We start from the raw sequence: 15,207 nt of genomic DNA on the forward strand, positions 1-15,207 counted from the left end.
CACACACACACACACACATTTGTTCCCTGCTTTGTGACTGGGACTTTGAATTTATGACAGCCCTATTCTCCATTCCCTTCCTGGAGATTTATGATGCCACATTAAAATTCTGGGAGTCTGGTTAATTCTGTTAATCCAGCATTTTCAAAATTTGCTTGAAACCCATGAACACGGTGACTACTGGCCTATCCAGGAGCATTCTGTGAAACAATATATAAGGACATGTGGGAAGGAGGTGGTACACAGAATCAGGACTAGGACCTGAGTTCTAGTCTTAACTCTTAACAGAAACACTGGATGACATTAGGGTAAATCTTTCTTGTTGCCTACATTTTCTAATCTATCAGGCATAATTATTTCCATAATTATATTGGTGTGTAGCAGTAATTCCAATGACATGTTACTTCAACTCTTTGGAAAGTAGAAAACACTACAGAAATACAAAGAGCTTTTTTGTTTTGTTTTTGTTTTTTGGTTGAGTTTGCAGTAATAGCAGATTTAGCCTTAGCACTGAGTAAATAATTTCAATGGTGTTGCATTCATATGTCTTTTGCTATATGGTACTTTTTTGGGGGTGGGTGGGTGGGAGTAATGTATCTTTTTTGGAAAAGTTGATATTGGGTAATTTGGCTAATTTTATACTGTAGAAAAATGTGTACTGTAGAGGATGAACAGGTGGGAAGAGAGGAAGGGGAGGTATTTAGTTAATACTTAATTCTTTTCTGTGACTATATCCATCTTGTAGAATGTATTGACATTTGTTTTCAATCCTTCGAGACAATTGAGGTTCCATTTTCTATAATCTATCTTGAGACATTGGGACCCTGGTGTAAGTAGGATATTTAAACCTGGGAAATTTTGCATGTCTTTAAGAAGTAGCAGAACCAAGCTTTCACTAATGGCTAATCACTAATCACTAAGATAATTTTGTGAGTACATGAAAGTATGAGGGACTCTTTGTGACTAGTTTCATTTATAGGTACACTCATTAATAAAAGAAATTTTTGTTTTCATTTTGAAAAATTGACTTGTTGCTTTCTCAGTTTCATCTGTTAGTTGGAGCCTGGCATCTTCAACTTGCTGTGGGCTCCCAGGAAAAGGGCAAGTGGGGCAAGATTTAACTCCAGTTCCTGAGGAGCACCAATTTAGTAGGGGAGAAACCCCCAAACTATCAGTTCTGGTACTAATTAATATGGAGGGGAAAAAGAAGATAGTGGTAGCTGGGCTTCTCAACTATGGCATTGGGGCCAGATAACCCTTTGTTATGGAGGTGGTCCTGTGCATTGTAGGATATTTGGCAGCATCCCTGTCCTCTACCCACTGGAGGAGACAGTTGGGCCCCTCCAATTGCAACAACTACAAACGTCTCCTGAGAGGTACTATCACCTCTGGTTGAAAGCCACTGTGAGAGAGAGACCTGGAGGATGTGGGTGTTGTGGGGACTGGTGTCACTTTAGCTGGGTTAGTTGGTCAGGAGCTGCCTCTGAATAAGACGTGACATTTAAGTTGAAACCAAATGAATGTGTAGGCAGCAGTCTCTTCAGGGAGTCCACCAAATGCAAAGGCCCTACGTCAGGAGGAAGCTTGCATATTGAGAGAGTGAAAGCAGGGTGTGTTCTGAGGACTGAAAACCAGTATGGCTGCAGCAGTCACCCCCCAGAGGACTGGCAACAAACGGCGCTGGAGAAGTGGGCACAGTAACTGGCAAGATGCTGGGTGGAAAGGGCTCTACGAACACAACTATGGGAGGAGTCCCACTCTTGGAAAACAATTGCATATTTGGGATTAAACCTGCTATCCATCACCAAATTATATTGTAATGTGCCTTAATGTGCTTCACTGACACTGTTCTCAGATTGGTCCCTAGGAGTTAGTTTGGTTGGGGTAACAGAAGAAGGGGAAGGAGAAGGGAAGGGGGATGCATCCTGGAAGTGAGGGGCTTCCTACAGGGCTGTGTGAGGGCACTCAGGCCTAGCAAGAGGCCTCCCGGAGGAACGGGGATAGGGTGCCAGTTTGGCTCCTATCACCCTGGGCCCGGCAGCAGCTGGACCCACTCCTCCCAAACTTGCTGCTTTCAGTGGTAGGGTGGTGCAGGGGTGCCTTCAGCTGGCCCATAAGAAATTTTTAAAATAGTTAGGTTTTGATGTGTATTTTTGGAAAACAGTGCATTAAAATTGTGATGTAATGGATATTGTTTAGGATGACTACAATTTTACAGTTCATCTAAAACAACTTGAGTCAAACAGCCAAAGGGGCAATGTGAGGATAGCAAAGGTCCTGTGGATGCATGAAGTCAGGGAGGCAATAGGTTAGATCGGCTGGGAGGTTATTAAAATACGGACTCCTGGGCCCCATTCCTAGAGATTCAGTTCGTAAGACAGGTGGGACCTAGGTATTTATTTATTTTTAAAAGCTATATTTATTGATTTGAGGGAAGGTGGGGAGGGGCAGGGGAAGAGGGAGAGAGAATCTCAAACAGACTTTCCACTGAGCACAGAGCCCGATGTGGGGCTTGATTGCAGGACCCTGAGGTCATGACCTGAGCCAAAATCAAGAGTCGGAAGCTTAATCGACTGAGCCATTCAGGTGTGCCTAAGTATTTATTTTTTGTTTGTTTAAATTACAGAAGGCAAGCTACTACAAAGTATTTCACATTTCAACCAAAATACTCAGATTTCATGAAAGAGTATGTAGAAATAAGAGCATGTAATTGTCCTTCTTTTCTACCTATTTCAGAAGTGACTCTCAGGAAATGAATGCAGCAACTTGATAATTAGAATGGGTGGGTATTTTGATGCCAGTTTTGAGGATAAATAAAATTCCTCAGAGTCCCCCACATATAGGAAAACCATAAGAAATGTAGGGGAGGCATATCTACACTGCATTTCATAGCCTAGTTTGTGCAGAACTGTTTCTTCTGGGTTCATAGTGCTCTCTAGAAGGAAAGAAATAACAATTTGTCATTTGTTCTTCCTCTGATCAAGGTCTTTTGTCGGTTGATTGTGGGCTGCTTTAGATACACATCCTCCCAAGACCTGGTTTCTTCTTTGGCTCTTGATGGCATAACAGAAGGGCAGTCCTCCACCCACAGCAAAGGCAATGACAGACGACTACAACAAGTTTCTTTGATGTGACATGTGAGCATGGTGTACAATGGGCTGTGGGAGAGTCTCATCATTAGGACTCCAAGGAATCTAACTGTAAAGTTCCCTTGGGCCTCTCAAGGGCCCTTCCAGCTCTGACTTCTGAGTCTTTGGTTGCCATTAGTGTCTTTCCCCACTTCTTCCCGTCCTACCCCCACAGGGCCATCAGTGTAGTCTAAAACACCGAGATCTGATTGTGCAGCATGTTAGCCGAAAAGCTCCCACTGCTCACCAGCGGGTAAAAGTTCCACTGTGTCATAAGCCCTTCCCAGCTTCCTTGTCTGCCTCGCGCAGCCCCTCTCTGCTGTGCTCTGGTGGATAGAAATGCCTCGGATACCCACTCTGTACTCTGTAGGTCAACTCATCTTCCGGGGACACTTGTCTCCTCCCTTTCCACTGGCTATGTCATCCTTTAAGGCTCAGCTCAAGGGTTACCTCTTCAGCTTGTCTGGACCTCATCCTCCTCGACAGTTTTATGAATACTTCTGTTTGGCTCTTTTGCTCACTCGGGGAATATAGTGGAGTGCCTCGCCAATGCCAACCATGGTGCTGACGCCTAGCCCAGCACCTTATTCTGCATGATGCCAGGACCCTCCCTAGCATGTGTGGCATCTTTGAGTGAATTAGGAACAGGCTCCCTCCTCCTTCTGGCTGACACGGCTCTGAGCTAGGGCAGACACCTGTCAAATGGAGCCTGTACAAACTACAACCAAAAATAGTAACCCTATAACTCAGTCCTTTGTATTAAAGGTGTTTGTTTGATAATGCTTTTTATACTGAGTTCTTTGAGGGAAGTATTTAGTTTCTTAGCACCTAGCATTCACATGTAGGTGCTTAATACATATCTGTGAACAGGAATGAATAAATTGTCTGAAAGAACATTTCCTAGAACCTTCCTGTATGTGCTGGGATGGGGTGGGGAAGGGAAGAGTGTTTTTAAAACTCGTTTATGAGATAGAAACAACTCTTTTCTTTCTTTTCTTTTTTTAAAGATTTTATTTTACTTATTTGACAGAGAGAGACAGCGAGAGAGGGAACACAAGCAGGGGGAGTGGAAGAGGGAGAAGCAGGCTTCCCGCTGAGCAGGGAGCCTGACGCGGGGCTCGATCCCAGGACCCCGGGATCATGACCCGAGCCGAAGGCAGACGCTTAATGACTGAGCCACCCAGGTGCCCCACATCTCTTCATATGACTGGCTGGAACGTAGGAGTCTCTGTGAATCTCAAGGACTCTCTGAGACCAGTAATTTGCAATCTTGGCAATAAATTATAATCACCTGCGAAGCTTGGCCAACCTACCCGTGCCCCGACCAATTGAATCAGAATTTCAGGAGGCGGGGGCCCAGATGTTACAGGTCTTCAATCTCGCCAGGTGATTTCAATTTACAGCTGAGGTTGCAAACCACTGACCTAGAGAGAGGGGGAGGGAAAATGACAGCATGTTTTCTTGTTCTGTGTGACCAGTGCTCTGGCAAACATGACACAGTACAAACTAAAACAAGAAAATATCAACAATGGGCCGAGGCAGGTGAACAGCCAAGTAGGAAAGGGCATGCCACTGGGTTAACAGTAGACCTGTCCTACCTGGCTTCCATGGTAACAGCATTATATTGGCAGCCCTGGGAATGAGAAGTCTGGATGCTGCCATGCTTTTGTAAAGCTTCTCAGGAAGTTGGCCCATGGCTGTCTAGCTGACTGTCCCTGGGCCCCCTAAGAACTAAATGTTTTCTTTCACAAGTTGTAAAAATAAGCAAAGAAGAAAATCCCCTTCGGCCTGTGAGGAAATGCTCTAAGGTAACCTCCTTTGTTTTGTACTATGGATTGCTGAGATGGGGTTTGTTCTATCTGGCAGTTCCTGCACCTTGGATGATCGCCGATTCACACATTTTTCAATAGACTTTTTTTTAGAGCAGTTTTAGGCTCACAGCAAAATTGAGTGGAAAGTACAGAGTTTCCATATAAGCACCCTCCTCTCTCCTAAACATGCATTCTCCACCATCAACAGCTCTTCCCAGTGTGGGACATTTGGTACAACTGGTGAACCGACACCTCATTATCAACCGAAGCCCATAGTTTACATGAGGGTTCATGTTTTGCTTTGTACATTCTGTGGGTTTGGGAAAAGTTATAAGGATGTGTATCACCATCATAGTATCATAGAGAATAGTTGTACTGCCCTAAAAAGGCGCTTTATGTCCCACCTCTTCATCCCTCACTCCCTCCAAACCTGGAACAACCACTAACCTTTTTTTTGGTCTCACCTTTTCCAGTACGTTATGTGGTTGGAATTATATGGTATGTGGTCTTTTCAGATTCACTTCTTTCACTAAGCAGTATGCATTTAAGGTCCCTCTATTTCTTTTTGTGCCTTCACAGCTAATTTCTTTTATCGTGGAATAATAATTCATTGTTTTGATGTACCACAGCTTGTTTATTCATGGACCTGTTGAAGGACATTTTGGTTACTTTCAAGTTTGGGCAGCTATGAATAAAGCTGCTATTAACATTCACATGCAGGTTAAGGAACATATTTGATGGATTGCATGGGAAGAGTAGGTTTAGTTTTGTAGGAAACTATTAAACTATCTTCCAAAGTGGCCATTTTGCAGTCCCATCAGCAGTGAATGAGAGTTCCTGAGGCTCCATATCCTTGCCAGCAGTTGGTGCTGAACTTTAGCCGTTCTAGTAGGTATGTAGTAACATCATTGTTTTAGTTAGCATTTCTAATAACATATGATGTTGAACGTGTTTTTATATGTTTATTTGCCATCTATGTATCTTCTTTGGTGAGGTGTCTATTCAGATATTTTGACCATTTTTTAATCAGGTTGTTGATTTTCTTACTGTTGAGTTTTAAGAGTTATTTGCATATTTTGCATTTTGCATTTGGTCATATCAGATATGTCTTTTGCAAAAATTTTCTCCCAATATGTGACTCGTTTTCCCATTCTCTTGACAGGGTCTTTTGCAGAGCGGAAGTTTTTTAATTTTAATGTAGTCCAGCTTATCATTGTTTTCCTTACATGGATCATAACTTTGGTCTTGTATCTAAAAAGTCATTGCCATGCCTAAGGTCATCCAGATTTTTCCCTACATTATCTTCTAGGACTTTTATAGTTTGCACTTTATATTTCAGGCTATGAGCCATTTTGAGGATTTTTTTGAGGGTGTAAGGTCTGTATCTAGATTTGCTTTTTTTGCCCACGAATATCCAGTTGTTTCAGCACCACTGGTTGAAAAAACATTCCTTTCTCCATTGAATTGCCTTTGCTCCTTTGTCAAAGAGCAGATGACTGTTATCTGTGTGGTTCTCTTTCTTGGCTCTCTATTTTGTCCATGTATTTCTTTTTCTAACCTCTGGTTAATAGAACACTGTCTTGATTGCTGCAGATTTATAATAAAGTTGAAATTGGGTAGTATCAATCCTCTGACTTTGTTCTTCAATGTTATGTTGACTACTCTGGGTCTTTTGCCTCTCTCTATACAGAGAGAATCAGTTTGTCAATATCCACAAAATACCTTTCTGGGATTTTGATGGGATTGTATTGAGTGTCTAGATCAAGTTGGGAGGGACTGACCTCTTGACAATACTGAGTCTTCTGATCCAGGAACATGGAATATCTGTACATTTATTTAATTCTTTGATTTCTTTCATCAGTTTTGTAGCTTTCCTCATATATATCTTATACAAATTTTATTAGATTTATACCTAAGTATTTCATTTTTTTGGTACTAATATAGATGGTTTTATGTTTCTAATTTCAAGTTCCAATTTTTCATTGCTGATATAGAGGAAAGCAATAGACTTTGGATATTAATCTTGTATCTTTCAATCTTGCTGTGATGGCTTATTCCAGGAATTTTTTTGGGGGGGCAATTCTTTGGGATTTCCTATGTGGACGATTATGTCACATGTGAACAAAAGAGTTTTATTTCTTCCTTCCCCATCTATATACCTTTTATTTCTTTTTCTTGTCTTTTTGCATTGGTTAAGACTGCCAGTATGATGTCAAAAAGGAGAGAGCATACCTTGCTTTGTTCCTGATCTTAGTGGAAAAGCATTTAGTTTGGGCTTTGAACAAGGACCATGACTATGAGAACTTTATAAGAGGTCTTGATATATGCACATTCCATTCTTATCTATATCTCTGGTCTTTTGCTTTCTTTTGGAGCCTTCCCCTCTGCCTGTGAGCATAACAAACAAAAGCCCCTAACAACTTTCCGTTGACCCCTTAGCAACCTCTGGCTACTCTTCTTTCTCTTTCCTTTACTTCTGAGCCAAACTTTTCTGTTCCAAATATCCATTTCTCTGCCTCCTATTTACTCCTTAAACTAATGCAATCTGGCTTCTGGCTCTGGTCCTCCAATGAAGCCATTAAGCAAAGGTTCAGTATAAGTGCAGTAGCTATTTCTTAATCTTTATCACACTTGACCTTTTGGTAGCATTTGACCCCACTATCTAAACAATACTTCTTAAAACTTTCTCTTCCTTTTGCTCTCAGGGAGCAATACCATTTATACTGATTTTCTTCCTATTGTTCTTTGTTTGTTCTTAGTATCTGTGGCTGGATCCTCTTTTTCTATGTCCCTAAGTGTTAATGTGCCCCAGGACTCAACCTACCACTTCTTTTTTGACATCTATTCCCCATTTCCTGGAGAGCCCCAAATCTCTATTACAGTCAGATTCTCTTTAGCTTCAGACCCAGTTGTGATCATTATATTATCAATGTTTTTTGAAGTGGAGTGTTGAGCAGATTACACACAATTTAGTAGCAGAAAATCCCTTTCCACAGATGAAGAAACTGAGTTCAGAGACTGACACTTAGAAAGTTCTAGAAACAGGATGTGATTCCATCCGTTTTGATTCTAGAATTGTGCTGTCCAATAAGTTAGCTGCTAGCCATATATGGTTGTTTAAAATTTAAATTAATTAAAATTAAATAAAAAATTCAGTTTCTTGGGGTGCCTGGCTGGCTCAGTCGGAAGAGCATCTGATTCTTGGGCTTGTGAGTTCATGCCCCACATTGGGTGTAGAGCCTACTTAAAAAAAAATCAGTTTCTTAGTCACACTAGCCGCATTTCAGTTGCTCAATTGCCACATGTGGCTAGCGGCTTCCCTACTGGAAAGCACAGTATAAAACATTTCCATCATCCCTGAATGTTCTATTGAATATTGCTGCTCTAGAGACTTCCTCTCATCACATCTGGAAAAAGTACTTTCCTCGGTCTTTCTCATTCTGCAATGAAGAGGTAACCCTTATTCACAGTTTCCAGTATATCCCTCCAGACTTTCTCTAAACAAATGCAAATATAAATACCCATATAATACACATTTTGTTCTGTGTTGTGTGTTTTTTAAAACAGGATCAAATTATACATATTGTTCTGTAACTTGCTTTGTTACTTAAAATAGATCTTGGACCTACTTCCTTGTCAGATATTTTAAAACTGCCAAACTGTTTTCCAGAGCAGATGTGCCATTTACATTTTCACCAGCAATTATAGGTTATCCAGTGTCTCTGGATACTTGTCAGCATTTGGTGTTGTCACCATGTTAAATTTTAGCCAATCTGATGGTTATGGTGGTATCTCATTATGGTCTTAATTTGTATTTCACTATTGACTAATCAGGTTGAACATCTTATCATGTGCTTCTTTGTCATCTGTATCTCCTCTTAAGTAAAATTTCAATTCATGTCTTTTGTTTATCTTGTGACTGGAATTTTTTGTTTTGTTTACTGTTGAGTTTTGAGAATTTTTCATACATTCTAGATACTAGTCTTTTGTTGGATATGTGGTTTGCAAATATATTCTCCTAGTCTGTAACTTATCTTATTTCCTCCTAACAGGATCTTTCACAGAGAAAATGTTTACAATTTTGATATAGTCCAATTTATCAATTCTTCCTTATGTGAAGCATGTTTTTAGTGTCTAGTCTGAAAAGCCTTTGCTGAGCCTTAGATCCAGAAGATTTTTCTCCTATAATTTTTCCTAAACAATTAATAGTTTTATGTTTTATATTTAAATTCATGACCCATTTTAAAGATTAATTTTTGTATAAGGTTTGAAGTTAGGTTGAGGTTCATTTTTTTTTTGCCTATGGATTTCAGTTGTTCTAGCACCATTTGTTGAAAGGGTATCTTTTCTCCATTGAGTTGCATTCGTACCTTTGTCAAAAAATTTATTGGTTATATATATATATGGGTTTATTTCTGGGTTCTCTTTTTTGTATTGAGGTATAATTGACATTATATTATATTAATAATGACCTTAATTTCAGGTACGCAATGTAATGGTTTGATATATGCATATACTGCAAAATGATCACCACAATAAATCTAGTTAACATCTGTCATCATACATAGTTACAAAATTTTCAAGGTTCTTTTAGCAGCTTTCAGGTTTGCAATACAGTATCATGAGCCACACCATCAACTGATGTGGTCGTATGATTTTTCAGTGGATTATATTGGTTGATTTTTTTGTTGTTGTTGTATCAGTCCTGTACCCTTGAAATAAATCCCATTTGGCCATAGTGTGTAATTCCATTTATATATTGCTGAATTCTACTTTCTAATATTTTGTTAAATATTTGTGTGTCTATATTCTTGAGGGATATTGGTACATAGTCTTTTTTGTATGTCTTTGTCTGGTTTTGGTATCAGGGTAATACCAGCTTTATGAAATGAATTGGGAGTTTTCTCCTCTTCCATTTTCTTGAGAATATTGTGTAGAATTGATATTAATTCTTCTTTAAATATTTGGCGAAATTCTCCAATGAATTGGAGATTTCTTCTCTTTTTTTTAAGATTTTTTTTTTTTTTAAGATTTACCTGTGTATGAGAGAGAGAGAGAGAGAGCACAGAGGAAGGAGCGGAGGGAGAGGGAAAGAGAGAATCCCGAGCTGACGCCACGCTGAGCATGGAGCCTGATGTGGGGCTTGATCCCAGAACCCTGAAATCATGACCTGAGCTGAAACCAAGAGTCAGACACTTAGCGGACTGAGCCACACAGGTGCCCTGAGATTTCTTTTGGGGAAAGTTTTAAGTTATAAATTCAGTTTGCTTTAATACTTAGAGAGCTATTCAAATTATCTATTTCATATTGGGTGACTTGTGAAATTTGTGTTCCCCAAGAAATTGGTCCATTTTAAATAAATTGTCAAATTTATCTGGGTAGAGTTGCTCTTAGTATTTCCTTATTATGTTTTTGATATTGGCAGGGCCTTCAGTGGTTTCCTGTTTCTTTTGTGATATTGGTAGTTTGTGTTTTCTGTTTTTCTTTCCTTTTACATTTTTTTTGTCAATCTTGCTAGAGGTTTGTCAATTTTACTGTTCTTTCAAAGAATCAGCTCTTTGTTCCATTGATTTCCATTATTGCTTTTCTGTTCTAAATTTCATAGATTTTTGCTCCTTTATTATTTTTTTCCTTCTTTTGGCTTAGGTTTCTTTTACTCATCTTTTTGCAAGTGTCTGGGGTAGAAGCTCAGATTACTGATTGAGATTTTTCTCCTTTCCTAATGTATGCCTTAGTGCCATAAATTTTCCTCTCCACATTGCTTTAGCTGTGTCCCACAAGTTCCAGCATGATTTTTATTCAGCTCAGCATATTTTTTTACTTCCTTGAGAGATCCTCTTTGATTCATGGACTATTTAGAAGTGTGTTGTTTAGTTCCCAAGTGTTTGGAGATTTTCTTGGTAGCTTTTTGTTACTGATTTCTAGTTTGATTTCACTGTGGACAGAGAATATACTCTAGATGATTTCAATTTTTAAACATTTGTTGAGTTTGTTTAATGACCCAAGATATTGTCTATCTTGGTATATGTTCTGTGATAACTTGAAGAAAATGTGTATTCTGCTATTGAGGGGCATTTATAAAGGTTGATTAGATCTTGGTGGCTGTAGTGTTGTGGAATTCTTCTATATCATTGCTGATTTTATGTCCAGTTACTCTTTCAGTTATTGAGAGAGGAGTCTTGAGGTCTCCAACTATAATTGTGAATTTTTCTACTTCTTTTAGTTCTGTCAGTTTTTGCTTCACATATTTTGCAGCTCTGTTTCATGCATATACATTTAGGATTGCTATATCTGGCTAGATGGGTCATTGTCCCTTCCTGCCTCTGGTAATATTTTTTGGTCTGAAGTATACTTTATATGATGGTAATATAACAACTCATGCTTTCTGAGATTAATGTTTACGTTAGTGTTTGCATGGTAGTATTTGTATTAGTTTGCTAGAACTGCCATAACAAAATACCATAGACTGGGTGGTTTAAAAAATAAATTTTTGGGATGCCTGAGTGGTTCAGTCAGTTAAGCTTCTGCCTTCATGGCTCAGGTCATGATCCCAGGGTCCTGGAATTGAACCGCATGTCAGGATCTCTGCTCAGTTGGGAGTCTGCTTCTCCCTCTCCCCCTGCCCCTCCCCCTGTTCATGCTTTCTCTCTCTCTCCATCTCAAATAAATAAATAAAATCTTTAAAAATATATACATGTATATTTTCTCACAATTCTGGAAGGTAGAAGTCTGAGATCAAGGTATCAGCAGGTTTGGTTTCTTCTGAGGTTGCTCTGGCTTAGAGATGGCTGCTAAGTCTTACTGTGTCTTCACTTTGTCATCCCTCTATTTTTGTGTCCTATTCTCTCTTCTTATAGGGACACTAATCATATTGGATTAGGATCAACCCCATGGCCCTTTTAACTTAGTTACCTCTTTAAAGGCCCTATTGCCAAATACTGTTACATTTTGCCTTACTGGAAGTTAATATATCAACGTGAATTTGGGGGCAATACAATTCAGCGCGTTATAGTATATTTCCATCCTTTTATTTTCAATCTGTTTATCTGTGTACATTTGAAGTGTAGACAGCTGATCATGCTTATAAACTGATCATGCTTTTTAATCCACTCTTCTAATCTCTCTTTTTAAGTGAGGTATTTAGACCATTTTCATTTAGTGAAATTATTGATACATTAAGAACTAAGTCTTCCATTTGATGTTTCATTTTTAAATTTATTCTGTTTTTCTTTCTCTTTTCTTTTTCTTGACTTCTTGTGGGTTACTTGAATTTTTTTTAGAGTTCCAATCTGATTGTTCTGTCATGTTTTAAAGTGTGTCTCTTTGTACAGATTTTTAGTGGTTTCTCTCTGTATTGCATAATATATGCATAACTTGTCATAGTCTACTAGTGTCAATATTTTACCAGTTTGGATGAAGTATGGAAACTTAATCTCCCTTCACCTTCTCCCACTCATAATTGTTTTAAATAGTTCCTCTACATTAATTAAGAATTTCCTTCATTTGAGAATGTTTTTATTTCCCCTTTGTTCCTGAAGGTATTTTTGCCAGATATAGAATTCATGTTTGACAGTTCTTTTCTTTATGACTTGAAAATGTGTCACTTCCTTTGACCTCTATGGTATCAAATGAGGAATCCACTGTCACTCAAATTAGTGTTTTCCCCCAAAACAATGAGTCATTTCTCTCTTCTGCTTTTAAGATCTTTTTCTTTGTCTTTAACTTCAGATATGTGACTATGATTTTTCTTGGTGTGGAATGATTTTTTGATTTCTCTTATTTGAGGTTTTCTCAGGTCCTTGAATATATGTTTCTTTCTTGCCAGTTGAAAAGTTTCTAGCCATTATTTCTCCCCATTATTTCACTTCCACTCTTTCTATCCTCTCCTTCTGGAACTCCAATGATATGAATGTTAGCTCTTTTGTTTTAGTAGTTCAGGTTGCTAAGACTCTGGGTTTGTTTTTTGTTGTTGTCGTTGCTGTTTTTGTCTTTTTTCTCTCTGTCATTCAGGTTGGGTAAATTCTATTAATCTGTCCTCAAGTTCTCTGCTTTTCTCCTCTATTACCTCCACTTTAGTATTGAGCCCATCTGTCAAGCTCTCATTTCAGTTATTGTATTTATTGTATTTTTCAGTTCCATGATTGCCATTTGCTTCATCTTTGTGTGTGTGTGTCTGTGTGTGTGTGTGTGTGTGTATGTATATGTATGTATACTGGTCCATATTTGAATTTCCTGATTTCCCCCAAGTGTCTGTTTATAATTGACTCATCCAAATTAGTATCCCAACAAGACCTATAGAATGTATTTTGTTTTTTTTGTCTTTTAGTTTCTTCTCATCTTGAATAGTGACTACTCCCTTTTGTCCATGCCATTGACTTGTTGAAAAACTAGATGAACTGTTCTTTGAAATGTCCCAACTTGTGGACTTTTCAAATTGTTTCATTTCTGTAAACTGGAAGTTATACTAAGTGCTTGATTAGATCCAGTTTCAATATTTTTGTGAAAAATACTTCATAAGAGGTATTATTAAATGCTGTTTCTAACAGTAAAACACTGAGGGGAAGAACTTAACTATCTAGTAAAGGAGACTTATTTAAATAAATTATGACATTCCCATAGTGGGCAACCAATACTGAAGACATTAAAAAATACACAGTAAAAAGAGCATTTGAATAAAAATTTGAGAATATGGAGCATGTTCATATTGCAAGAAATGAAAAAAGCTGATCACCAAAGCTAAGATATGCCCTGTGTGATTATGAATGGCAGGATCTACATCATAACACTATCGATTAGTGGTGGGATCAATAAGCTGTTTGTCCTGTTTTTCCTTTGTAGGAAATAAAGAAAAGAGAGTTACATAATTATGATTCATTACTTGGTGATAATACTAATATAAAACCAATGGATGTCATCTTATAATAAATATTTTAAATACTAATAAAAAATAATAAAATTTTAAAAATTAAAAACTTAAATAAATAATTTAAATTTGCACCCCAGAAATAAAATGCTGTAAAGTGGGTATAAACCTCTGTGGCTTCCTGCAGGTCCTCCAGTGCTCCCAGAGTGAAGCCAAGCAACACATGCCTGGCTTCAGGATCCTCTTACATCAGGAGTCCAGAACCCGGGAAAGGAGGTAGACAAGACAAATTAGAAACAAAATGTAAATGTCCCCCAGTTTAACAAGGAGGTTTGTTAGCTGCTCCTTTTCAACCCAGAGATTCAGGGAGCCTTCAGCACATGAATGCCCCACCCCGTGACTGAGACACACTGGGCAGTCACCCTAGGCACAGTCCAGGCTGTGTCATGTGGGCACCCCTCCCCCATGCCCACGGTAAGGGGCACCAGAGGCCAGCTAGGCCACAGCTGTGAAGGGAGGACCTGACTTCGGAGGCCTCACCATTTCCTCTCTGGGCTCCTTCTCCTTGTATACCCCCCAACCTTTCACACTTCTTATTTCCAAAAATCTTCCTCCTCCCAGACTCCCTCACCAGACCCACATTGATTCTTACTGTATATGTATTCTGCAGAAAGCTTCTCTTTGAGGCAGAGTAGGGTGGTGACCAGGTGTCCAGGCTCCGAGCACGTGGAAGCATCTGGCTTACCCAACTTGCTAGCAGGAGTCTTCAAGCAAGTAATGTACAGCTCTGAGTCCGTTTCTCTAAAGTGTCATTAGAAACAGAGAATGTGAGCGTGAAGGTTTTCCAAATATGTGACATCCAATGGCAGTTTTGGAGGTTTCCAATGGCAGGTTTTGGAGTTGAAACTGAGGATGTTTTTTCTCCTCTCTACTTTCCAACTAAGTATTTAGCAGAGAAAAGAATTAAAATAATTTAAAGGATATATATTTTTCCCCTGAACTCTTACATAAAATTTAACACTGTTGAAAAGAAAAAGGAACAGACAACAATTATTCTTTTTCTATTTGCTTACACCCACTCCCTCACTTATCAAAGGGAAATTTTCATTAGCTGGATATATTCCAAGGTAGTTTCTTTGTGCATTTTTTAGTTTTAAGAGAAATAAACTTAAGAAAAATTCCTTACATTTCCATAGGGCTTTACATTTTACAATGTATTTTTACATACTTGGCTGGATAGTGTATTTTTTTCCCCTTAAGTTCTGCTGTGTGCTTTTATTTTTTATTTATTTATTTATTTATTTATTTATTTATTTATTTTTGCTGCTGTGTGCTTTTAAAAGCAGCTATATGAAGGTATAATTTACATATAATAAAATTCACTCATTTTAACCATATATCCTAT

Source organism: Callorhinus ursinus, unplaced genomic scaffold (assembly GCF_003265705.2).
Source record: "Callorhinus ursinus isolate GAN/ISIS: 27379988/994484 unplaced genomic scaffold, GSC_fseal_2.0 scaffold3, whole genome shotgun sequence".
Classification (NCBI taxonomy): Eukaryota; Metazoa; Chordata; class Mammalia; order Carnivora; family Otariidae; genus Callorhinus; species Callorhinus ursinus.